General features: G+C 40.8%; 1 protein-coding gene and 1 long non-coding RNA gene across 6 annotated transcripts in view; both read right to left on the bottom strand.

Annotated features, from left to right (window-relative positions):
* The window catches only part of LOC122875734 (spermatid perinuclear RNA-binding protein-like), an 82,204-nt gene extending 78,518 nt beyond the window's left edge, over window positions 1-3,686 (bottom strand). The window contains exons 1-2 of one of the 4 annotated variants that reach the window (XM_044195190.1): window positions 3,369-3,686; window positions 2,446-2,524 (exon numbers count right to left, since the gene is read on the bottom strand). The gene's annotated coding sequence lies outside the window, so the exon portion shown is untranslated. Of the gene's footprint in view, window positions 1-2,445; window positions 2,540-3,368 lie in introns of those variants that run through there. The other 3 variants (XM_044195189.1, XM_044195193.1, XM_044195192.1) reach the window with 3 other exon arrangements.
* Window positions 3,687-14,667: 10,981 nt separating this feature from the next.
* Window positions 14,668-26,312, bottom strand: LOC122875733. 2 transcript variants are annotated; one of them, XR_006377885.1, is made up of 3 exons: window positions 26,005-26,312; window positions 15,718-15,885; window positions 14,668-15,250 (listed from the first exon to the last, which is right to left on the bottom strand). It is a non-coding gene; the product is annotated as an uncharacterized LOC122875733 (long non-coding RNA). The 2 variants fall into 2 exon arrangements; XR_006377886.1 differs by lacking the exon at window positions 26,005-26,312 and adding an exon at window positions 18,468-18,585.
* Window positions 26,313-26,712: the final 400 nt, after the last annotated feature.

The following is a 26,712-nucleotide window of genomic DNA, read 5'->3' as shown; positions in this document are numbered from 1 at the left end:
AACGCCATACGTCTGTCGGGTAAGGCTATTATCGAGATGATGTCGTGTAGTCTGACCCTGCATAAGTGTAGATAACCTGAGATACACAACACACATGGCTCTTTTTCCTCTAAATTTGGACGTTACGTCACAGAACACTGTAAACCAAAACACTAAAGTACAAATCACACACACAACAGGAAAATGTGTTGGTCATGTTGCACAACTACGGGGGAGAATTTATTTACATAACTGTCGTATTGTGAGTAAGAAGGTACCACGACCTATTGATAATCAGAGCGCCAAAAGTTCAAAAGTTGTAGGCTAAAAAAGCTGCTGGGAGTTCTGCTGAGCTGTAACTTGAACTGGCTTGTAGCCTGAGCACACTGGCCGGACCTCTGTCAGCGTCCGTGCTGAGGATTTACTGTTAAGAAAACATTTGTGTATTCCTTACACACAGCACAGGACGACTCTAATTGAAAACAAAATGTCACACACACACACTTGATCCTCATTTATAAGAGCTGCGCTGCATCCTCGTCAACACTTTTAGCTGCCGCCGGTCCCATGGCGGCGGCCGCGGATGAACATTAGGCTCGAGTTACCGTTTCTATTTACATTCCTCAGGCTGAGAGGGGCCACCTGCTCCGGCCGGCGCTCGCTCTGCTTACCGAGCGCACCGGGCCCCGGCTGAAACCTGGTGACGTACAGCAGAGTGTTTATCGGGTTCAAGCAAATGTGGGAAACGCAGATACAGGAGCAGCTTTAGCATACAGCAAGTACAGAGCTGCCTTTTGTTTCCACACAGAAACACTTGGTCTCATTAAGCTGGTGATCTTCCACAGAGCAGTTTACATTTCAGGAGCAGGTGGGGGGGGTGAGGGTCCTGATGACACTTCAGCAGGGCACACAGTTATGTTATGGGACAGCCTCTTGCACCACCACCACCCCCGTCAGGCTGTAAAACCTGAACAGGAGAGCCTCAGTAACTGCTACATCCCCACTACGACACATTTACATTCATTTAATCCTCATTTAACTCAAACTGTCGTGTAAACAGTGAGACAGGTAGCGTAGACGTAGCTGGGTGATATAGCAATATCATTCTGAAATGGTGATTAGAGCTTGGTATCAACCACAGGCTGTATATAAAGATGGACGACGCGTCTCCACTTCCTCCCACTGTACAAAAATGAAGCCAAAATATACCGGATACGGGCGCGGCCATCTTGCGCTGGTGACGTCATTTGGAGCCAGAGTCTGCGCAGTAGTGAATCAGGGTTGGAGCCACGGTATTGAGGTCCCGCCCATACACCTGGCCGACCCAATCGCGAGCCGGCCTCAGCTGTCAATCATGACGTGACACCCCCTTTTTATGGCATCAAATAACTAATTAGAAGCAAACTTATCAAAAAATGAACACTTGAACACACATCAGCGTGATAAGAACTACCTGAAATGACAGAAACCATCTTTGGGAATTGACGTGTACTTTCGTACTTCCCATCCGCTAACATGGAGGGGGGCGGGGTTTATGACCTATACTGCAGCCAGGCACCAGGGGGCGCTCGAGATGTTCTGGCTTCACTTTCGGGGAGCTGTCACGTCGTCCATCTTTATATACAGTCTGTGGTGTCAACTGATACTAGGGCCGATATAGTCTGGTTCCAGACCTCTGAATCACTGCCCACACCTCTGAAAAACAGCGACAGAAAAGCGGTCACAAGAACGGCAACGAGCGTGAATGAGCTGCACAAGTTAGTTGGAAGTCGGCTTACAGAAACAGCAACTCTTAACAGTTACAATTAAAAAGGTTTAGTGTCGACTAAAAATGACATCAGCGGGAACGATCACTGACTACTGACTGGTTAGAGCAACGAAACAAAATGGAAATTCAGACAAAATTATTCTGTTTCCCCCGTTTCCTTACTTTGAGGAATATGAACATGTTTTTCTGCAACGCCTTTTTTTGTTTTTCTCATTTAAAACACACAAAAAAAACTTCTCAAAATGTTAATTGTCTGAACACAAGCAGCCACACAAGAACTGGCAAAATTAAAATCAGAAAGCTGTCTGATCAAAGAACGAGTACAGAAGACTACAAATCTGACCAAACATTCGAGTACCAGCTAGTCTAGAACCACGTATGGTCAAGCTGCTACCAGCTGAACCTCTAATTACCCGAGTCTCTCATTGCATCCTGATTTAGTTCAAACTGTCAATGTAAAATGAGACTGAGACTTTATTCATCATCAGCTGGTTTAGATAGCATCAATATGACAGTGTCCTTTGGAGCTGGGTGATATAGCAATATCATTCTGATATCATATAAAACTAGAGATTGTACTAGAAAGATTTTTTTGTGTGTGGTAAAATCACTTCATAACATTAATGTTCCTGGTCTGAAAGAATAAGTTCAGATTTTTTTTTTCCCCAAGAAGACCTTAAGTAAGAAGACCTACTCACTCATATCCATGTGTATATGATAGTTATCTGCCGCTGTAGTCTTTCCTTCTGTCCATACTGGCTGTGAAAAGATCCCTTCCTAGTTTGAATACAGTGGGAGTGAAAATCCATTCTGTGCAAAAACCCATTCAAAAAATGACTAATTTTAGAAAGGTACCCATTAGATTTGACTAACTTTACAATTACAGTGTAGTCACATTAGTAAGGGCTCTCTACGTACATAAGGGCATGTGAATATTAAATTAAGACAGATATGAAACAATTTGAACCCTTGACCTGCTGCTATTCACTTCAGTCACACTAACGTTTAAGCTCATCAAATAATAGTAACTGATGTCAACAATAATATCTCTATTTCTTGTAAATGTCCTCTGAAAATACCATCAAACTACTCCGATATGTATCAATATCAAGTTATTTTTGTCAGCCAAGTGTTGATGATGTTAAGTGGAAACCTACAAGCTAACACGTGATAAATCGTTCAGCGCACAGGTGCATCATCACCTGCGGGCCTAACGTTACCTGTACTTCGGAACTACTAGAGACACACAGGTGCCGTGCTGCCATTGGCGAGAACTTAAAATCAAGACAATGGCAACTTAATTTTAATAACAGGTAGGAACAGCAGCTCTGGTCGGAAATAACGTCGTCTTGTAGCGGGGGGAAAAACGGTACAAAGTATCGTTAAAAAGCCACGTTTAGGACGGTCAGTGTGCTCCATGCGGACGGTCAACGGAATCTAACGGCCGGAGGAAAACTCGTCATGTCGTTAACGAGCTTAGACTTGAGTAAATTCACACATTTAAACACAGATACAGCGCTGAAGTTAACCGAGCCGTGCGGGACAGCAACACGGCAGCAGCCGCCCGTTCATCCCTCTCTTCCTCCGCGCCGAAAACTGTCACAAAAAAGCGGACACTTACCTTCACCGATAGCCCGTTCACCACCGGGAGGAGGACGGGAGAGGAGAAAGCTCGGCGAAAAAAAAAAGCCTCCGAAAGCACTTTGTTGCTGTTGTTTTTTTTTTTTTTTTTCTGTAACATGAATTAAGTCCCGTTCTGGTGTCAGTTTGTATCCAGACAGCAGCTCACAACGTGGACTGGAAGCCGGCGGAGACGGAAGCGACAACGGCGGCGGAGGCAGCGACGGTCTCCGGCCAGCCTGCTGTCAGCGCTCGGCTCAGGGGGGGGAGCGGAGGTTGCGGCTGCGCATGCGCCCACCAACTGCTACTGCGAAACAAAGATCGTCTAATGTGAAGATGGCCCGCTCAAAAACAAAAACAAGTCAAGAATCAAAATGTGTAATGTGTAATATTTCTGGGGAAACAGTCTTTCTTTTTGGGAGGGGGGGTTTACACGAGAAGCACTTGTATGTATCATCTTTTAACTTAATTCTGAAATATAGATATTACATATACATACAAAATAACAAAACAATACATTAATCAATCAATTAAATGAAATATCAATGCTTTCTGTGAACAAAATACTATGAGGTCGCCCCACCAATTGTACACTGGACCTATCTTACTGGTTCTAACTAATTTTGTTGTGTTTCATAGATTGATTAATCTATTAATAGATTGGTTTTGTTTCACTAAGTTGCTTTTATTCAAAAAATTTAAAAATAGTAATAATTAAATGGTAAAACAGAGCATTTGGGGAGATAAAATGTTTCTATAATTATATAAAAATATTATAGAAAAGTCAAAAGAGTAACAGCCTATCCACTAAATAAACGAAGCAATTTGGTATGCAAAAGTGCAATTGGTCAATAAAATGTCAGAAAATAGTGAAAAATACACATCACTATTTCTCAGAGCCCAAGTTGGTACATTCAAATTACTTGTTTTTTTTCGACAGTCCGAATAAATTGATAGAGATTTTTTTTACCAACTGTGAACATTCACATTCACACCAGCTGGAGCCAGTGCATTTTTACATATAAAAAAATGACAGCGATCAGTTAATTATCAAAATAGTTGCATATCAACTACATTTTTGACTAAATATATCAGCTTTACAAATCATTTACCTACTCCTGATATAGCAGCCCACATGCCTCATTCGTGAGTCCGCTGACTGCCAGTAAACCAGGCTACAAACATGAATCTAATTCTAAGTATCTTAAGTATCACTCATCTGTGGAGGTTTTAATTGGACCTGCATGGCAGTCCATATAGCAAAGGAGTTCTTGGTCCCTGCGATATTTTCATGCACGGCACATCGTGTAGCTGTTGATGGAAAAGCACAGAGAGAAGGGAGTTTCCTGCAGATGTGGCAGTGCAAGTGGAGGTATTGTGATGAACTCCTTGACATTACGCTAAAAACAGACGTCTTGTGACAAACACAAAAATTGTAACTTTAATGCGGCTACCAGTGTGTCAAGAATGCCTGTAAAGCAGTCTCCACTGAGCTCAAGATTAATGGATGATCATGCCTAACTATTTTTACTCTGTATACAAGCGTTCCCCTTCAGCTGATTAAATGCCTGCAGCAAAGTGAAAGCAGCAGGACAGATATGTATGTTCCATCTGCAGCCTCTAATTTGAACACTGCCGTGCCGTTACCCTGTGTGTTTGCACTCTGTTTACTTTTAAATTATGTGCAGCCAAGACCAGGCTGCTGCAAAACAACCACTCAAACCTCTGCGGCTCCTCAAACTGGTTTGGTTTTTGCATCTTGGACACATAATTCACAAAGCCGAGGCGCATTTTACTGTAGCACACAACAAAGTCAGTCACTGCACATGACAATTATTGCGGGAATCACTGTGTTGATAAAATTACAATATGCACCATTATGACTAAACATTTATCTCTGAGCTGAAAATCAGCTTTGGAAGCCACTAAGCCTGTCTTGGGCATGCAGCGCTGCACCTTCACACTTGGTGCAGTTGTTCTCGTCGTGCTGCACTGTTATTTGCACAGCAGATTAAAATACGAGTCCAGTGATGCGACTGGACAACACTGTCTACTAAAGATTATGTTTATATACAGTACGTCCAGCGTGTGATTAGGTTTAGGCTACAAAAACACTTTGGTAAAGGGTTAGGAAAAGTTAAATATTAAGCATGTCCTGTTGACTTTTTCAATATTTAACAAAGCAGTCTTTCCCTAACCTTAACCCATAGCTCTGAGTGGCCCAAACAGAACCATAAAAATGTTAATCAGGCTTTAGTTGCTGCAAGAAAATGTTGTAGGAAAACAAATGAAATACTCTGTTGGTTAACGTTGCACTTACAATATGTTGAGTCTTTATATTATATTGGTAAAAAAATGACATTACATTGCATTATGTTTCTTTCAAAATGTATTTGATGTTGCAAATTAGTCGTATATAAAAGTCATTTTTAGGAGACAGGATGAGACTCGCTGAGAGGATCATTTCCAATTTTTGTATATTAAGAAAGTCTCATTCTGTACAGTTTTGTGCATAATGCGCCAAGTCCATATGAACAAAACTAGCATGTGTGCTCGGATACACCCTCATTGACCTCATACACCCTGTGCAATATTATAGGCTAAATAGGACGGTGTAGTCCCTCATTCGTTCAGAATAGCTTAAATTTCTAGTTCCCGTCCCCCATTTTTTCACAATTGAGAATGACTTCCGGATGTGAGCCGAAACGTCTTGATTCTGAAAACAGTGTCCAGATGACGACGACTGAAACCTTTTCTACTATAGGCTAAATACTAAATGAAAAGTACATTTAAAAACAAACAAACCCTGTGGTGGAAAGTAACTAAGTACACTCAAGTACCCTGCTTAAGTGCAATTGTAAAGTACTTGTACTTGAGTATTTCCATTTTCTGCTACTTTATACTCCTACTCCACTACATTTCAGAGCAAAATATTGTACTTTTTACTACTTAAAGCTTCGGTTACTAGTTACTTTGCAGATTAAACTACCCTGAAGTATATAAAGAAATTAAAATGAGCTCCACATTAACCCATTAATGCATCAATAACTATAATCCAGTAGTATAATATACATTATTATGAGTACTTTTGAAGTATACTCATACCTTAATACTTTTACTCAAGTAAAATTTTGAATGCAGTATTTCTACACTGTGGTATTACTACTTTTACTTAAGTAAAAGATCTGAGTACTTCTTCCACCAAACCATTGATTAAAATAACACTAATTAAACTAATAAATTAAATATCATACCCCTTATACTGATTACGTATATTGTTGTAAAAGTAATCCAAAGCCTTTAAGTAATCTAACAGTACATCTCGCAGACTGCATTTTACTCTGATTTCCACTGTACTGCAGTAATCTGTGAAAAGTGATGGAGATCTCTTCGCTCCTGTTGTGTTAAGTAATGTGAAGCTCATTTGAATACAAGAAAAGAACAGCGGGATTAGTGTGAAAATTCACAGCCAAGATGTGAAGATTGTTAAAGCTGAATTTTTACAGTAATGCAACTATTACATGCCTTTGTTAATTAGATACTGCGAAATGAAAAACATGTGTTTTGTGAACGCTGTTACATGAAAGTATGTAATGCAGTGAACTCACTATTTATTATTGTTTTATTTTAATCATCTCTCAGTAACCACAGAGTACTAAAATGGCTCATTTCAAGTCTGCAAAATTCTTCTGTTGCAGCGCAAAAAAATCTTGACTCAAGCTCAATTTACAAGCTCGTTTCAAAGCTTTCAGTTGCATCTCATGGTCTTCCTCAGCGGATGGAGTTGGTTATATTTTTTGAATATAATATAACTTCCCAGAAGTCATGACCCGGGCTACTCAAGATAATCCACAGATTTGTTGTGAGCAGTTTCATGTAGGAACTATTTTCTTTCTAGCAATAGTTCCTACATGAAACTGCTCACAACAAATCTGTGGATGATCTTCAGTAACCGGGTCGTGATTTCTGGGAAGAGACGTTGCTGTTGAGTTTTCCAAATGTATTTTTTTGGCTCTTTGAGCTCCACAAGCCGAGTGCCATATAGTCCCATTATATTAAAGAAATGCAGACATCTCTACGGCCGATATCTCCAAAACTCTGCAATTCGCACCAGAACGATCCAGATGGATAAACAGCGCTACAGGTAAGAGGAAAAATATGTATTTTTGTTTTTGGGGTGAACTGTCCCTTTAAGAATGAACTTTTGATCTCAAAATCAAACTTCAGATTTTTTTAACATAAGATAAAGGCAGTGGTGGAAGAAGGAATCAGATCTTTCGGCAAAAGTAGCAATACTACAGTGTTAAAATGCTCTGTTACAAGTAAAAGTAACAAAATCTGCAAAGTAACCAGTAGCCTAACTAAAGCCGTCAGATAAATGTAGTGGAGTAGAAGTATAGATTAGCATAAAATGGAAATACTCAAGTAAAGTACCTCAAAATTGTACTTAAATACAGTGCTTGAGTGAATGCACATAGTTACATTCCACCACAGGATATACAGTATGTAGAGGAGAGTGTTACATATGTACATAACTGTCTTGAGCGGTGTGTTTGATTCCAAGAATCAGCAGCAGAGTGACACCTCTTAGTTTTTTTTTCCTCCTCTCAGGTGCAAAAACAGAAAGCTGTCTTCCAACAGACAGCAAGGAAATTCAGGTAACACAAAGTAAGCCTGCAGTGAGTCACCGCCACGGTGCAGATTAATGCACTAAGAAGTGCACCATATTCAACATCTCATATTAGCCAAATGAGCAGAACAGCAGTTTATTCAGATTAGTTCATGCCAAGTCATGTCAAAAATTACGGTAATTGCAGCAATTTACACGCATAGTTGGCTCTTCTTGTTAATTAAACACCCTGGTGAATAATCACACGCAGTTTTAGCTGAAAGTTGCGCTTGAGTCTGATGAAGATGAAGATGACGTGTGACAGCTGATCATTTAGGCTCCTGTGGTGTTTGAGCTGATGTGTGTGCATCTTCATTATCGTCTTTCACATGCCATCCCTTTATAACACACACCCCCCATACTTTCACTCTCTCGCTCTCCTTTCTGTTTTTCACACACACACACACACACACACACACACACACACACACACACACACCACTGACGCTCTCCATCTGGTATGTGCTTAACGCCACAGACGTCAGGTTCCCCACGTCTCTCTATAACGCCGTGCATCACCAGCCGTCTCAGCCCTTCAAGCAGCGAGGGGGACGACACTTATCTTATCTGTCATGTTGCACCAATCTGTGGCTCTGCATGCTCAAGTAACCCTGTTCAGATGAAGAGACGCACTGGCTGTTGTTCTGCTGCATCAGCAAAGTGCTGGGTTACAGGGGTGAGTGTCTGAGTGTGTGTGTGTGTGTGTGTGTGTGTGTGTGTGTGTGTGAGCTCTGTTTACGTCACTTAGCAGCAGGTGGACTGGAGAGTCTCTGCAGCAGCCCTCCAGCCTGTTTTCATATTAACACACACAAGTTTTGGCAGTTTTCACACTTGGCATCTCTGGTCTGGTTTCACACTTATTACAATCCTGTGGACATATGGAAGTTTTTTAACGACAAAACTATTGAGCAAATTAAAAAAAAATAAAAAAAGCCAGATATTTAGACTTGATGGCCATTTTGTTACCACTCCATTATTCACAGGTTGACAACAGCAGCACACGTCAAAAGAAGCAGCCTCCTCTTTCATTTCAGAGAGACTAATGTTTTGGCACAGTGAGGATGCCAGCACAGAGGCTTTAGCAGAAAAAGTCAGGGATTCTCTGGCAAAAAGGCCGAACCTGGCTCAACGTTTGCCTGCAGATGACAAAATGTGTGTTACGTGGACACTCGCAACTACGTGGACACAGAAAAAAATATCTTATTACATAAAGTGAAAATTTTAGCTGCGGAAATTAGCAATACATTTGGTGTGTACTTAAACTTCGGAGGGATGCCAACACGGAGTCTCCGACAAAAAAACAAAAAAAACAAGGTCATCCAGCACATTTGCTGAAACACAATGTACACAATCAGCTTTGGCCAATCAAATACATGCAATTATTCCAGATACTCAACGGTGCAAATATAATGTTTACCTCCTAATGTTTAGCTTGTTGTTGTGATAACTTTTCAGAGTTGTAAAATCCTGTCTCATAGTTTTACAAACTGCCTTCGGTGGCTGATAAGCCTTGAACTCATTCTTTATATGTAAATATAAATTGCTTTGCTTTGCACTAAACACACCTACCGACGCCCCTGTGCATTTTAAAATTATGTTGTTGTTGTTGTTGTTTGTTTTTTAACACAGTGCTAATTACAGCGTGAGCCATTACAGTAATTTCAGTCTTAGCCATTTCATGTGGGAAGAGGATTTGAATTTAACCCCTACCTACTTCTCGGTTGTCACTGAGGTTACATTAGCCTGTGTACCAATTTACAGAGAGTGTCAGATTATGTTTTTAATGCAAAGACAATTGGCTTAATAATAGACAAGGCAGAAGGAAAGATTTTGATGATGCAAAACAAGCTTTCCCTCCACTGACGCCATTGTCTACAGGTGTTAGGACACCTCAGAGGCCATTGTGACTGTCACCTAGCAAAGAGACGAAGGATACATTGTGTTTCATACAAAAACTTGAGGAAGTCAAGATTTATTGTGCCCGTTTGCTTTAGGTTTGTTTCCTTTTAACAGACTGTTGTTTAAACAGCCCGGCTGGCTTTTTAAGCAAAGTTAGCTAACATATAAGCTAGCCTTAGTTCCGAGTAAGTTATTTTGTTATGTATCAGTTTTCTTATAATTAAATAACAAGCATTTAATTAAATATTTGTCATGATAACATGAAAAAAAAAAGAAAAACAGGGTTTTGTGCAGGTGAGGTTAAGTTGAGTAGCATTATGGTAATACAGCTAACGTGTTAGCTATCATAGCAAATATTGGCCAGTCAGCATACAGGCTTATTAGCTTGTGTTTGCTTTTACTATCCTATCTTAGAAGGGATTGAGATCATGAACATGTTTAATCATGATTTACGTATTTATATTTTAATTCAAATATATTGTTTTATTACAAAACATCAATATATATAAAATTTAGCAAATTCATGCATACCCAAAGACGGACAAACTCAAACTTACCCATTTTCGCTCAGAATGAATGGCACAGGAAACAAAACAGTGACAGTCACATAATGAAACACCCTAGAAATATTTATTATATTATATTTTCTTATACTGTATTTTAGTTTTATCTTTGTACAGTTTACATTCAAATAGTGACAGACTAATAGTGACTGACAATAACTCTGTAGAGATAAACAGCTGGACGAGGACTCCACTGCCAAATGGAAATGATCTGGATAGGATCAGTTATGATAGATGACACACACACACACACACACACACACACACACACACACACACACACACACACTCAGCCATCAATCACTCACACGGATCCAAACAGCGTTGATGTCTGCAGAAGTGCTGAGCTTATCTCTCGTTTGACCCGTGAGATGATCAGAAACACATGACGAGTCAGAAGCTGGGTCTCAGCACTTTATGTAGCTGAAGCAGTGAAATCCACCGTGGAAGATTGCTCCAGAGGAGTGTTCACATGTTCAGGCTCAGACTACTTTAATTGCAAAATGTAATCAGTTTTTAGCTTGAATCGCGGTATTAAATTAAATAGTTTTGCCCCTTTGATCTGATTTTCAGGGGCATTTTGCAGTGGTTGTTAATCATGTGTAGCACTAAAGTTTGGTCTAACTTCTGTCCTGTTGCTGAATGCTGATTACAGACCTTCCAGGAGTCTCTCTGTCCTTAATTAATCCACAGAAAACCGGTGCCCTGGAATAGTGCTGTAATATTTTAAAAATAAAATTGTTTCTGTACATTAAAGTTCATTCTAGTTTGTGTTTTCATGTTGCAAATCGGATTAACCTCCAAGTCTGCGCCGACAGGCTGACAGTGTTGTCAGTGAAGGTCTCTTTTGTTTACAGTAAATTAATTCAGTCATGATTTATCAATGTTAAAATGCTGCAGTAGCCTTTAGGCACGTGCACTTCATTATCATCTGTGGTAAAGATATGCAACTTATGCAAACCACATATCTCTTGTTACTCTACGTACAATATATTTGTGGCTATCTTGTTTAACGAGAATAGGCTGATGAGATAAATCAGATCGTCCCATTCATCGGTGACTTTATGCTACGATAAAAACAAGATGACGTGGGACTGAAAATGAGACTGAGGAGGTCTGTCCTGTTACATACACACATTTTCCACACGCCGCACCAGTCAGCATCAGTGTCTGTTAGCAAACATGGGCTCCACTCAGCAGGAAGGTGAGAAACACAACAAAAGTATCGGCTTGGACGTACAGTGGATTACAGGAGGGATGATGGGTTTGCTGCAATAGGAGACACCACATGACACAAGCACGCAGTATACATATATATATGTCAGTAATGACAGACCACATGATTTAACAAGAAGAGACTTTGCCACATGTGAACATGAGATGCACATGATTTATTATAGTAAGTTTTGGTGCACACTCAGGCTCCATGGAGTGCATGAGCGAGGCTGGAGCAGACCCTGACCCAGTCTGAGCCTGCCCCGGCAAGGACTCCTGAGCCCGCTGTTGGAAGGTGGACAGGTGGCGGTGAGCAACTCAGAGAATGAGGAAAAGGGCCAGTTTATGAACGGAAAGAACCCGATAGAAGGTCCGAACACATGCAGTGACTGGATAAATGAGACGAAGTGGGAGGTAGGAGGAGAAAGGCCAGGTGGGACCAGAGTGCATCTAGCTCCACTCCACGCTGCTTCTGACGACCTGCCGCTACGGCTTGTGCAGCGAGTATTCAAAATATCAGGGATGGGAAACAGTAGTGATAGTAAACACATTTTATTTAACATGGCTTGTTGCGGCTGAATCGTACAGTAAAAGGAACTTAGTCAAGTCAGTTTTATTTACATAGCCCAATATCACAAATCCCAAATTTGCCTCAAAGGGCTCTACAGCAGACGACGCCCTCTATCCTCAGACCTTCGATTCGGATAAAGGGATGATTTAATATCAAAACATTAAACCGTCCCATTCAGTCCCAGGCCCAAAAACTGTGTTTTTGTCCTACTTGTATTTATGTGCCTCTCAAAGCTTCAAATATACACAGTTTCTTTTTCAAAATAACCAGAACTATTTGAAAATGAAAAATATTTTATGTGAACAGCTCCATTCAAGATTTACGATGAATTATGAATATGAAGAATTTAGGCTTGTCTAGAATAACATTATTGCAAAATGCATTTCATCAGAACTCTGAAGGTGTCAAATATAAAGAGCTCATTTTAGAAGAGTAACACTGCTGCTGATTCATGCCTCAACGCTCCTTCAGTAATAACTAAATGGTTTTATACAATGTTAAGCAATTTGCGGCTGATCAAGGGAAGCCAGCTTTATTGAAGAGCTTGAATAGCCAGTGTCTTTATTGAATACACGAGTGGGTCATTATGCAGCGTCAGAGCTTGTCTCACAAAGTTGGCAGCACACATTTTGGACTTGAATCAGGACAGACTTTATATTTAATTGTACAAAAATGTTATTTCGCCACTGCTTCCCTCTAACTATATTTAATTTAATTTGTTCCTGGAAACTCATTGTTTACTCATTTGCATTGCTTGCAATTCATTATTTCCCACCTTTGACTTTAGCTGAGATGATTAGTGCAGATGCTTAAAGACTAATATGAGAGTACAGGTAATTCTTCTTTCATAGTCTCAGTGGACTTGTATTACGAGTCCCTGTTAACATGGCGAATCTCATGTTCAGTCACGTGAGCTGCAGTAAAAACACCTCCGACATGTTCACACCTCCTTCAGCACTCTGTCTCTTTCATTTCCATCAAATCACACTGTTGATTAAACACACTAGACTGTGATAATAATCTGCTAATTTGAATTTCTTCTGTTGCTGCTCTCTGCTAACAAGACCAAAGAACCTGAACCCAGAAACTTTTCCTTTTTACATTTCTGTTTGTTTGTGTACGGATTAAACAAACAAGATACAATGTGGTAATCAGTGAGCTTTGGAGGTGTTGGTTGGTGTATTTTTGGACTTTGGACAGAGCCAGGCTAGTCTTTATGCTAAGCTAATCGCCTGCGAGCTCCAGCTCCGTACTTAATGCACACACAATGTGATATTGATCTTCTCATCTCACAAACTATTCCTTTAAAATGTATAATGATTGACCTGTAGTGGACACCAAAGCTGTCTTTTACACTTTGGCTCGTGAACTAATGAGTACAGAAAAGTGTCCTTCTTTATCCAATTTTGGCATCATGTTGAATATATTCGTCAGATTCTATTAGCACCCTGAAATTTGCATTTTCAGTTTTCTGTAACACCTATTTTGTTGATGTTGTTGATATGATTATGCATCATCTCTAGACTCCCATCCAAGCAGCAGCCTCTGGGGCTGAAAATTGAAGCCACCCCGGAAGTGCCAAAAACTGCAGTTCCTCGAATGGCCACTTGAGTCACAGCAGAAATAAACATGTTTACAGCCTGGAAGCAAAAACGCTTTTGGTCCCTATAGCTAATTTCTCCCTTCATGACAACTGTGACTCGTTTAAATAATATTAAGGCTTAACGTTATGCATAATTAAGGACGTGGCCGCTTTGAGTGACAGGTGGGTGCACTCTCAGGTGGCTTTCCACTATGTGATTCAGCAGTCCGGCTTCATTCGGCCCGCCTCAGCTCCATCTCGTTGCCCATTTTTGGATTAGCTGGAGTCGGGGGCTGCCAAGATGGCGACGGCCAGAACCGCCAGGAGCCGCGAAAAATGTCAAACTACAGATAGTTTATAGAGTATTTGTAACATTTCAACTGTTGCTGCTGTTGTCTGTAGATGTTTGACAGATTATCAATAAAGTATATGTGACAATTCATGAACACACCCTAACCGAGATGGTTTTTGTACCTAAACCAAACCTTTATTTGTGAAACAGTTGTGAAATTGTTGAATCTCAATTAATAAGCTGTTGAAATGTTACAAACACTCTGTAAACTATTTGTAGATGGACCATCCCAGTAACGTGTAACCAACTATTCATTTAAAAAACACACATTAGGCACCAAGTCTTAACTGTACTGGGCATGTACCTGAGAGTCCTCAACTGGACCATGATTTAAAGGTGGGGTATGACAAATACCATGATATAGAGCGAGTAATGTAACCAACGTTAGCTAGGTTGTGGGTTAGCAAACTGTCCTGTCCTGGCCCGGTCCGAGCCACTTTGTTCGTTTCCCATTCACAGAGCCAGAGAGAGTTTTTTCAGCGCACACACTGAACGGACAGCTGCGTGAGGAGACATTCGCTGAATTTGACAAAAAGACGTGTATTGGATTAGAATCGCATACCCCACCTTTAACGTGGATCCTTTAATCTCACAGTCTGGTGCAACATTCGTCCAGTCAACAGCGTACAAAACCTTACTGCGATTGGTCGGATTCGGAGTTATTATGATTTATCTACAGTAATGCCCCCCACAGTTTTGTTCCATGCCATAAAACTCAAAAATGTTGAATCCAAAGATGATTGAATGAATCATTTCAGAGATGTTTACAGGAACAGCAGTTCAGATAGTTCACAGGTCCTGCTCACATAAAAAACACTTGTTACCAACAGTGACATCACCTCCCTCCTCTGCCTTTCGCTTTCACACTTTCACTTCCACTGCCGCACAAATGTTGACACTCTTTCAGTTCCTTCTTTGTCGGAGTCACCTTCAGCCTCGCTGTTAATCACTCCTTTCACCTGAGGGAAGCTCTTCCTCTGTTCACCTCCTCTGGATCTGTTCATCTCCTCCATCTTCCCTTCACCTCCACAGCTGAATTACAATCAAGGGATCAGGACAGAAAAAAGAGAAACAGCCGAGCACAGCGATGAAATAAATCAACAAGGTGGTCGCTGTGTGTGTGTGTGTGTGTGTGTGTGTGTGAATAGATGGACACATGCTGATCTTCAGGCCTCTGACTGCGCTCCTAATGCTTTATGTCTATGATTATAAGCAACACTGACATTAGCTGTGATGTACTGTATATACTGCACATGGTATAGAATAAAGTCGTGGTGGCATAACAGTGTGTGACTTTGCAAATAGGTATATTTTGTTTTTTCCCCCCAGTGCTGAATAAAGCTGCACAAATGACATATTCTCCTGTTGCTCTAAACACACACACACACACACATATATATATAGATATATGGATATTATAATATTGGGATATGTAAAATCCAGCTTTAATTTCCAATAAATTTTGTGTGTTTGTGTGGAGTCTCAGTTTCGGTACTTACAGCTTGGTTTGTTCTCTCCAGCAAACACAACTGTCACTGTTAGCAAGTGGGAAACTGGTGAGGGGTCGCGTCCTGCTGGTCGTCTCGGGCTCCTGCATAGAGGGGGCTGGATCCATGGGAGATAGCATGGAACTCAAATACATCTTTCCCTCCTGATGACGCTTGACACTGGAAGGTAAAAAGAAGCACCTGATGCAACAAGACAAATATGCCAATATTGGACGATTCTGCAAAAGCCCGGATTACGTTCCATGATGTTTTTTTTTTTTTACATCCAGTGCCAATGTTGTTCAAGTTCTCGCTTTCAACAATATCTGCCTATGGCAACTGTGGTATGGTTAAAATTAGAAAGATCGCAGCTTTGTGACAGGACAAATTACGGTCTCCGTGCTCCACGCCCATCCACCACTCCACGCCCTTATTATCGACTTCGCTACACATTTCTGTTGTTTGCGCATTTCCTTACGTCATGCTAACATTAGCATGCTAACAGCCTCAGCTCTACACTTAGCTCAGTGTTTATCAGTATTAGTATACTAAGTTTCAGCTGTGCTTTGAGCTGCATGCACGTAGCATGCTAACGCTCTGCTAGCATATTAACGGGCCTTCAGTTAGCATGCTCATGTTAACAAATATTGGACGTTATGATGCTGATGCTGAAAAGACAACAGACTGGTTGAGAGGGCGTCGTGTGGCTCAGGTCCTGTTTGACGACACTTGAAGACTCTTTATATCTATTACAATCTATTCATCACTTTGTCATCCTGATTGTCCGTACTGTAATTTTACTACGTTGGTTTATTCTGTACACACGACATCTATTTCCTGTCGGTCCGTCCTGGCAGAGGGATCCCTCCTCGGTCGCTCTTCCTGAGGTTTCTTCCATTTTTTCCGCATTTTTTTGGGGAGTTTTTCTTTATCCGAATCGAAGGTCTAAGGACTGAGGGTGTCGTATGCTGTACAGACTGTAAAGCCCCTTGAGGCAAATTTGCGATTTGTGATATTGGGCTGTATAAAATGGTCTTCACTTGATTATAACATTCAGCACGCAAACATGCCAATACTTAGCATAGTGGAGCATGTAATGTTAGCATAGTATTATTGCATGGTAATGGTTAGCATGTGATGTTGGCAGTAATCTCAAAGTACAGTTGAGGCTGCCAACAACTGAGTAAAGTTTTTAGGTACAGAAAGCTTGTCCTGATGAAGGTGATAGGTGTTAGGATTCATGAGCATCCATCCAACAGCTGTTTCTCAGTCTGGACCACTGTGGTGGACTGACAGACATCCCCTGAGCTGTGCTGCTAAAACTGCTGAAAACTAAACTCATCAGTGTTTGATCATTTCCCTCTTTTATCCCCTCAGTTACTTCGGGTATTAAACATCACATTTCACACTATTTCCTGTCTGTTGGAGCTGCGAACATGTGAAGCAGCTTTTATCTCCATCTCACTGCCGTCCAAACTCAGGTTGACTTTGTAATCTACCAAACCTCGAGATGATGATAACACCTTTATATTTGGATGGAAACAGTGTCAGAACACATCTACACTCTGACTCGGAGCAGACTGGGTGTGTGGGAGTTCTGCCTATTGAAGAATAACACACTCCATGGACCCACATGTTGTTTTCACACTTTAATTATCCAGTGAAGGTGGAGCGCGAACACTGCTTTACAGCAACACACACACACACACACACAGTTACACTGGAAGATGCCCAGTACAACCTCAGCCCTCAGGATTTGTTTATGAAGGAGAAAGTTTCTTGTTTTCTCTGGCCACTTTTTCCTCAGTGGTTTCAAACTGCCACCCGTCTCTCTGACCAGCAGACGCCCCGGATAACTTCCTTTGTTTTTGATTTGTATATCCTATTTAAATCTGCTACATGTGTAATTTGTAAAGTAAGAACTGCAGCACAAATTATAACAGATAGGGCTTCATAATTCCAATAATACTTAACAGCAACCATAGTATTCATTTGTTCTATAAGTTGTTATAGTTACATGATTTCTTTCCTCCTTTGGGACACCTAGTGTTTATTTTCCTCCTAAATCTATAGGAGGAAGAATTCTGAGGCATAATTTCAATGCAAAGTAGGAATTCGGCGTTGCTTAATCAGCAGGTGATAAACAACCCTGCATACTAAATCATACCCCAAACTCTGCGCTTGACAAAAACAAACAGTGTGGGGCATAATTCATTAATCACATGAGGTTTAAACTAAATATTAGTCCTGTTGTTGCAGAGCTTTTGCTCACTTCATGCACACTTTTAAAAACTCCCTTAAATTAACACAAAAATAATGCGAAGGTTCAATTCTTCCACATACAATCGAAGGTTCGGTGATTGAAATAACTTGATAAATTAAAAAATGTGGCTGTAAACAATGCTGGATTTAAAATATAAAATCAGCTTTGAAAACGTTTTATGGAGGATGGAAACGCATTCAACACTTTCGTTTGACCTCAGGGATACACTCAATATGTTTTGATGAGTAACACTGAATGTAAACATAACTTTTGTTTGTTTACAAGAAAACTCCGCAGGGCGCCTTTAAGTTAAGAATATTTCAGGTCCGTAGCTACCGTTAAGTCTGAGATCACGTCCTCAGTATTGTTTCTGATAATTTAGTGTCACGATTAGTCAAGCCGGGAAACAGGGAACGCCAGGGAACAGGACCCAAACGCAGACTAGCAGGTAGAGCTGGTGCAGATCAATAAATTTAATTAGCAAAAAAAAAAGGCTTACACTGAATTGGCAACAGGTAAGCAGGCAAAATCCACAGACAGGTAAGGTAAAGAGGAAACAAAGACTCCAGACAGCACAGATGCAAGCACCGAGGGCGCTTGGCAGAAATACAATGACGATCTGACACAGAACAAAGGAGGAACACAGACTAAATACACTCAGGTAGGGGAGACAACGAGACACAGGTGGAACCAGCTGACACAGGTGCAAACAATGAAAGCAATCAAAGACAGGAAGCAAAACTACCAGACACAAGAGGGAGGGAGAATTTTACAAAATAAAACAGGAAATAACAGGACGAAAACCCCAAACCATGACAACCTACCTGAGGAGGAGTTTCTGCAATTACACACAAATTATACTTAAGTAATTATTGTTAATAATACAATAAAGAGATTTGTATTTGTCACTGAGAACTATATCCCTGGCATTGCGCAGAAGGCTTTGAAACAGCTTCCAGACCACTGTGAGATAATATTTACCGAAAATATTATTTAACAGTTAAATCAATATATTAAAAGTGAAAAACAGAACATTTGAAGAGAACTGATTTTACAGATTTTTTTTTCAGTGGTCGGTTGTTTTGGGTTGCGGTGAATCTGAACCCAGGTCATCAGCGTAAAAGTAAAATGAACCACAAAACAATCGGGCTTCTTCCTGTCGCCTCTGTAGAAAACAGCTGATTAATCAATCAATTAACATGCTTTAGCTTTATGTTAGCATGCTAACACTAATGTAAAGAAGGTATCATGTTTATAATGTTTATCATGTTCAACATGTTAGCATGCTAACATTTGCTAATTAGCAATAAACACAGAGTACAGCTGGGGCTGATGGGAAAGGCACTGGTTTTAAACCAAAGTATTGGACACACTGAAATTTGAACCTGATAGATTGAAAGTCACCAAAGTTATTACAATTCATCCTGAGGGGAACATTAATGTCTGAACCAAATTTCATGGCCATCCATCCAATAGTTGTTGAGACATTTCATTAAAAGCCAGAAACGTCTGTGTCCAGTGCTGCTAATTGAAAAGTCAGGAGATCACCAAACTATGAATGTTTGTACTAAATTTTATGACAAGTCATGTAATATTTGTTTGATATTCAGACATTTTAGTCTGGACAAACGAGGTGGACAGACAGAACGACATTCCTAGAACCATGAAGCTAAAAAGGACAAATATTCTCTATTTCCAGCTGCTCAGATGTGATAATTTGCTGCTTTTCTCTGTTTTTTTATCTTTCTAAACTGAATATCTTTAGGTGTTGGACTGTTGGCCGGGCAAAGCCAGATATTAGAAGAAATCACCTCGGGTTCTGATACATTTTTCAATTAATGTTTTTCACTATTTAGATAAAAAAAAACTAAAAAAAATCACAAAATGTTCAAGAACAAATCACTTTATTTCCATTTTCAGACCTTAATTCAGTAACACAGGTTGGTCTTAAGTTCAAAGTATTAACCCTGAAAAGCTTCTGCTCATTATGGGATGAAGTGAACTGTGCTTTTCATGTGTTTATGTGAGTCTGGACTTGGGTGCTGATGCGTTTTCCCCTTTTCTCTGGCAGCCTGCGGCCAACAGCCCGAGGCTAGGGGAAGAAAGACCACATGAAGGCCTGAATTAGATGGAGCCGTAAATATTTGATGAGCTGCTGCGTGTTTCCAGCAGCTTAACGGGCGTCCAAGGTCAGAAGAGTCTGCAGTATCACACACACACACACACACACACACACACTGTCAAACAAACATACACAAACACAGCGACAAGCACGTCTACAGGCAGATATGTGTGCTTACAGTACATGCACACAGAGAAATGTGGAGACAAACAAACAAACATCCACATGGCTGTGTGTATACAGATTTGTGGTTCTATACTTAGGAGGACTTTTATTGAGATAATGCATCCCCTCTTCCAATAACCTTCACCTTAACCAAAGTCTAACCTTAACCATAAAACCAAGTCTTACCCGTCAGATAGCTGTTTGAACAAAATGTCTCCACTTTCCCCAAAATGTACACACTTTTACAAAATGTCCTCACTTCAAATCGATGTCCTAACTTACATAAAATCCCTCACAAACTTTCCTAATTTTAAACTGTCCATGTCTTGCACTGCACTGTGGCTGCACTGTAATTTATATTCTCTGTCTTCTATTTTATTTTACTCTTTTTAAATCCTATTTGTCTTTTTATATTGTCTTCTTATATTGCCTTGTGTTTCTTTTATATCTTGTCTTAATGCCCCTTATGTCTTATGTAAAGAATTTTGTATTGACTCAATTTCTGCAAATGTCCTCATTTTCTTTTTCCGGGCATGTCTTCACTTTCCACTTCCACATATCAAAAAATGTCCTCACTTTCTAAAAATGTTCTGAATTTCAAAAATGTCCTCACTTTTCAAATGTGTTCACTTTCCAAAATGTTCTCACTTGAAAACAACTTACTTTAAAAAAAAGGTCTTTATTTTCTATTTAAAAAAATGACTTTCCAAAAAATGTCCTGACTTTTTAAAAAAATGTCTTGACTTAACCAAAAATGTCCTGACTTTCTAAACATGTCCCTGCTTTTCAAAATGTCTTTAGTTTCTAGTAGATTTTCAGTTAGTTAGTCTACCACTGGTCCTCACAAAGATAGAAATACAAGAAACACACATACACTAGTGCTCAGGCAGAGATGTACAAAATCGTGAAGGTAAAACAAACACACACACACACACACACACATGCTGCAGCTCCTCGGTTCATCAGCTGTATGAAAAATGCCTGGTCAATTCACCGATACATGTTGCGCTCATTAAAGCATCGTCAATACTTAACTCATTTATAATTAAAAGCTGCCCGGAGAGCTCTGAAGGATCAGAGAAAATAGCAGCACACTAAACATCCTCGCCTCCGTCTCTCTGCTGCTGCTGGCGTCCGTCCATCTGCACTGATTTATACACGGCGCTGACACTCATCCATCTGCTGCACGTTCGCTGAGACGTTAGACAGCTGACGGATGGAAGCAGAACGGAGAGAACGCCGCTCTGCCCGTTTGGGTCAAAGTATTAAGAGCAGGGACATCAACCTTTTAAAGATACTTTATTCTTTATTCTTTGGCCACTAGGGGGCAGAAAACAAAACAAAAGCTAGCTGACAGACACACAACGGTCATCACGCATGAGGAGGTTAAAAATCCCTGAATTTTCATAGAAGAAAACAATGTTGTATACTCCGTCAACCTCTTGTAGTTTTATAATGGAAACTGCTCATAAAGATCACTCTGGTCTTAACAGTGGTACGCTGGTCCACACCCCCCGCCTCCTGATGAGGGTTTAGTCCTGTTACAGCTGGCTTTGCTGGAGCCACTTAAGTTTAGCTTTAAGTATTTTTTAAAAACTTGTTTCAAAATCTTGCATGCGTGTAAATTGTTCCGTAATGACATCACAGATATGCAAATTAAGCGCATGACATAATCTAGCAACTTTTCAAGCCGGCGTTAACCGTTGAGAATAGTTGGCAACACTGGATCCACCACTTTGGTCCAGACTGAAATATCTCTACATACAACTAATACAACTAGTAGATGGATTACCATCAGAAATACAAATTCATGGTGCCCAGAGGATGAAACCTACTGACTTTTCACATTTATGGTTTTGAGTCAAATGTCTTGACAAATATTGGATGGATTACCATGAAATTTGGTTCAGACATTCATGTTCCCCTCAGGATGAATGGACAAACTTTCCATCAGCATCAGCTGTACTTTGTGTTTAGTGCTAATTAGCAAATGTTAGCATGCTAGCCCGCTAAACTAAGATAGTGAACATTGCAAACATTATACCTGCTTAACATCAGCTTGTTAGTATTGTCATTGTGAGCATATTAGCATGCTGACTTTAGCATTTAGCTCAAAGCAACGCTGTGCCTAAGTACAGCCCCACAGAGCTGCTAGCACGGCTGTTTTGTCTTAGCCTTGTTAAATTTCTGTTTGTGTACAGATTAAACAAATGAGATAATAATGCCGCCGCCGCCCACCATTGAGTCTGGTTCTGCTCGAGGTTTCTGCCTCTTAAAGGAAGTTTTTCCTTGCCGCTGTCGCCAAGTGCTTGCTCATGGTGGGATTTGTTGAGTCTCTGTAAATAATATTATAAAGAGTTCGGTCCAGACCTGCTCTATAGGAAAAGTGCAATGAGATAACTTCTGTTATGAATTGGCACTATATAAATAAAATTGAATTGAACTGAGATACTTTGTGTTAATCAGTGAGCTTTAGAGGTGTTTGTGGGTGTGTTTTTGAACTTTGGACAGAGCCAGGCTAGCTGTTTTCACCTGGTTCCAGTCTCCAGGCTAACTGTCCTGACTCCAGCTCCGTACTTAGCCATTAGATTGATATTGATCAGCTCATCTAACTCTCTGCAAGAAAGTGAACAAGTGTATTTCAGTCTGTGCAGAGTATATTGTAAACCCATGGCTGCCATTTGCACCTACAAACAGCTCTAAAGCTCGCTGATTAACACAAAGTATCTCATTTGTTTAATCTGTACACAAACAGAAATTTAACAAGGCTAAGACAAAACAGCCGTGCTAGCAGCTCTGTGGGGCTGTACTTAGGCACAGCGTTGCTTTGAGCTAAATGCTAAAGTCAGCATGCTAATACTGCCATTTAGAAGTGAAGAGTGTTTTTTACACGAACTGATCTGAAAAAGACATCTCTGTCCTCTTTACATTCAACACAAGTTGAAACTGATGGCCTTGTTATGGTCACTGTGGAAATCAGCTGACTTTCCGTAAAGAAATATTAAGATATTGCGTTTACAGATTTACCGAGCCTGTGGTGAGACAGTAATCATCTCCTTCTGAAGAAAATCTTCTTACTTATGACAAAAACCTCAGCTGATCCAGGATGGTAAGTGCACCTCACAGAGAACGATCGATCGGTCGCCTACAGTATTTGCTCTTTCATATCACACTGAATGAGATTATGTACAGCAGAAGGATCTTTTTAATCCAGCACTGACTCATGAAGCCTCATTTGTCTTTAAACTAGTGGAGAAACCTTTTAGCGGCGTGTGAATCGGATCAGCAGTGGAATAAAGTGCAGACGTACACATTGTCTGGGAAGGAAGACTCGCATATCCTCTGTAGCCTACTTTTGGGTGATAAGTCTTCTATTTTGGGCGGTCGTTAAGACAGGTAGCATCACCTGGGAATTACCTGAAAGCCACAGAGTGGTGATAAATCACAGCCGTGGAGATGTGTTCAGCAAACGAAGCACGGGGGGGGGAGGAGGGGATGAAATTAGCAGCAGAACGTGTCTCTTCCAGGCTGCAGAAGGTAAAAACAAAGACGGCGTATAAAACAGCTCTCCAGGAAAGCAGCAAAGTGGGCACAGATCGTGGCGAGATGAAAATAGTGACAAACTGTTCACATCGCAGGATGGTTACCCATCCTCTCCCCCCGTGGTTTTTAAAAACATGGCCTGCACTGCGGCTTTTGTTAACAGTAAACAGTCCTGGTTGTTTGGCAGGAAAAATACCAGAGCATTCATCAGTCAGAGGCAAATATCTGAGACGGCGACAGCGAAAAGGGAGGTTCATCAATATTTCAGTGCATGCGATAACAAAAAGGAGGCCAGTGGCTTTATGCTGATATTTCTGTGTCATTATTCACAAAGAGATGTCTGCTGTTCATTAATGCTTCAGGGGAAGCGTGTAACAGGGCTGACACACACTGGGCTGTGTTTGACGACACGGGACGCCAATTTACTCACACAGAAATAAATACACAGTTTGTACCACTTAAAAAAAACAACAAACTTAAAGTGGTTGACTGAAATAAGAAATAACAAAGACAGACGCACAGACAGAAAGGACATAATCAGTGCAGAAACAATATAAAGTATTAATCTCAAAACTACAGTGCCCACCTGTGTTAGGAGATCACTGAGCCTGTTTAAGAAAATAAACTATTTATTTGTGAGTCTTCAGTAGCAACCAATGGGCTTGGAGCTGAGAGCCACAGACAGGAAGTCACAAAGTACTGAGAGACGGAAAAACATGTTGTTGGTTGGATTTAATAAAATAATGATATTATTATTATTATTGCTTTTCTTTTACATCGTCACATCCATATTGCTAGGAACTGTGTACAATCTTCTAAGTGAAGTCGAGTGAAGTTTGCAGCAGGCCCGTTGCAGACTTGATGAATAGTGGATTTGGACAGCCCTCTGCACTCGCGGACTTCCTAAGAATCCGCCTGTTAAGTCTGCGAGTCTGTAAGAAGTCCAGATTGTGGCAGCTCCAAAAACACTGGATCCCACAGTTCCCACAAAGCAACTTGATGACATCTTTTGTTAGATCCTCTCTTCTTGGACTCACGCGTCCAGTTTGCAACGCAGTTATAAATCTGTAGTCCTTGACGTACTCAAGTGGCATCATTTGTGTTATTTCTTCAGACTTTGACAAAGTTCCTCCAGAGCCACAGAAGACATTATGCAACTGTTTCACAGAGTAAAACTCCCCGTGTCAGCCAGTAGCCGCGTTTCTATTCAAACGTAACACAAATTTTAACAGAATTTTCAGAAAATCGTCTAAAAAAATGCGAATTTATGCGCGTTTCCATCCACTACTGTTACGTGAATATTGGGAGCTGGTTCATCGAGATGGGCGGCTGTGGCTTGGTGGCAGATCGATCCCGGCTTCCCCCCAGCCCACGTGTCGAAGTGTCCTTGGGCAAGACGCTGAACCCCAAATGCTGTGTGAGTGTGCAGTGTGAAGCAGTGCAGCATCAGTGTGTGAATGGGTATACAAGTTTACCAGATAAGCAGTAGGTGGCGCTAATTCTACAGTCCGGTGCCATTAAACCATTGCAGAATACGAGGGCGCAACGAAATGACGTCATTAAAAAAACTCTAGTGAAAAACCTCAAATGGTGGGAAAAAAGGTAGAAAACATGATGGAACTAGACGGGCACTCGGAGAGCGCAGACCTCCGCCAAGGCCAATAGTCCAGTCCTCTATGATATGCAAATCTACAAGTGAAACCACTATATATGTCTGGATATATTTCCAAAACTATATGTCAAAATATGGCTGTGCCCAGCAGAAGCCTCGTCTCAGCTGTGCATTTACCAAATATTTCACACACTTAACATACATTTGTGAAAACCAGAAAACACTTATTTACAAATGTACAAATATCAAATGGCTGATGTAACATCACGAACACGGCAGCTTGTTATCAAAAACAGTTATATGTTCGTAACAATTCGCTATTAACTTAACAAGCGTGCTGTGGTTGTAACAACAACTGCTTTTCTACGTTTCTTTTTTACTTTTTACTGGAGTTGTGGTCAGCTGGAGTAAAACGTTCCCTTCACTTCAGCTGGTTCGCGGTTTCCCCCGCGGCCCCTCTGCTCTGCTGTCCGCTGTGTGTGTGTGTGTGTGTGGGTCAAACATGCAGAGGAGAGGACAGAGAAGCTGGCGCAACCATAAAATATATTTTTTTACGGATCTGCATGATCACATCCCTGATTGCTTATTTCTTACCTGCTGCATTTGTCTGCACAGTGATGTTTGAGGTGGCTGTTATGTTGCACACGGTACACCGTTCACCTTAATCTCGACGGGTTTGCACGGATCTGCTCTGGCCGATGCTACACCCTTCCACCAAGTTTCATGAAAATGAAGTTTTTCTGTAATCCTGCTGACGGACAGGACATTTGTGTTTGTTTCATGTATTAATGTGAGGAAGGTTACAGTCTCCTCATCGCTCCACACAGATCACGTTCAGCCCCAACGAAACGTAGCGAAACGTTTGTTTAAACGGAAACGGTGGAGCGTTGAACACCCTGTTGAAAACGTACCTCAAAGCCCGTTGCACACCGTTTCAAAGGAAACGTGTCATTCAAGCCGGAAACCGTAGCGGTTTGAGATTCAAACTGAACGTGCCCCTGACGTTTTCTTCAGTGGAAACTGTGCATGAAGACACACGCTTCATGTGCCTCATTTTGCTTTTATCGATAGGCTACTTTTATCGAAACATTTCCACCTCAGCCAAGAGTAAACTCTTTCTTGAGTGTGTGGCTCTCTTCCTGGTTCAGGTTCGTGTTCTAGCAGCAACGTTTTAAACAGTGCTCCTGGGCAGAGCAGGCAAAGGGTAGAAAAAGCGGAGCGAGTGGATAAGGATGGAATCAGGTCACGAATAATGCTCTTTTCACTCCGTAATCCTCTGTGATTGATCAGGAACTGATCCTG

The sequence above is a fragment of the Siniperca chuatsi genome, linkage group LG5, assembly GCF_020085105.1.
Source record: "Siniperca chuatsi isolate FFG_IHB_CAS linkage group LG5, ASM2008510v1, whole genome shotgun sequence".
Lineage (NCBI taxonomy): Eukaryota > Metazoa > Chordata > Actinopteri > Centrarchiformes > Sinipercidae > Siniperca > Siniperca chuatsi.
The sequence above is the reverse complement of the archived record's forward strand: the minus strand, read 5'-3'. Positions and strand labels throughout refer to the sequence as shown.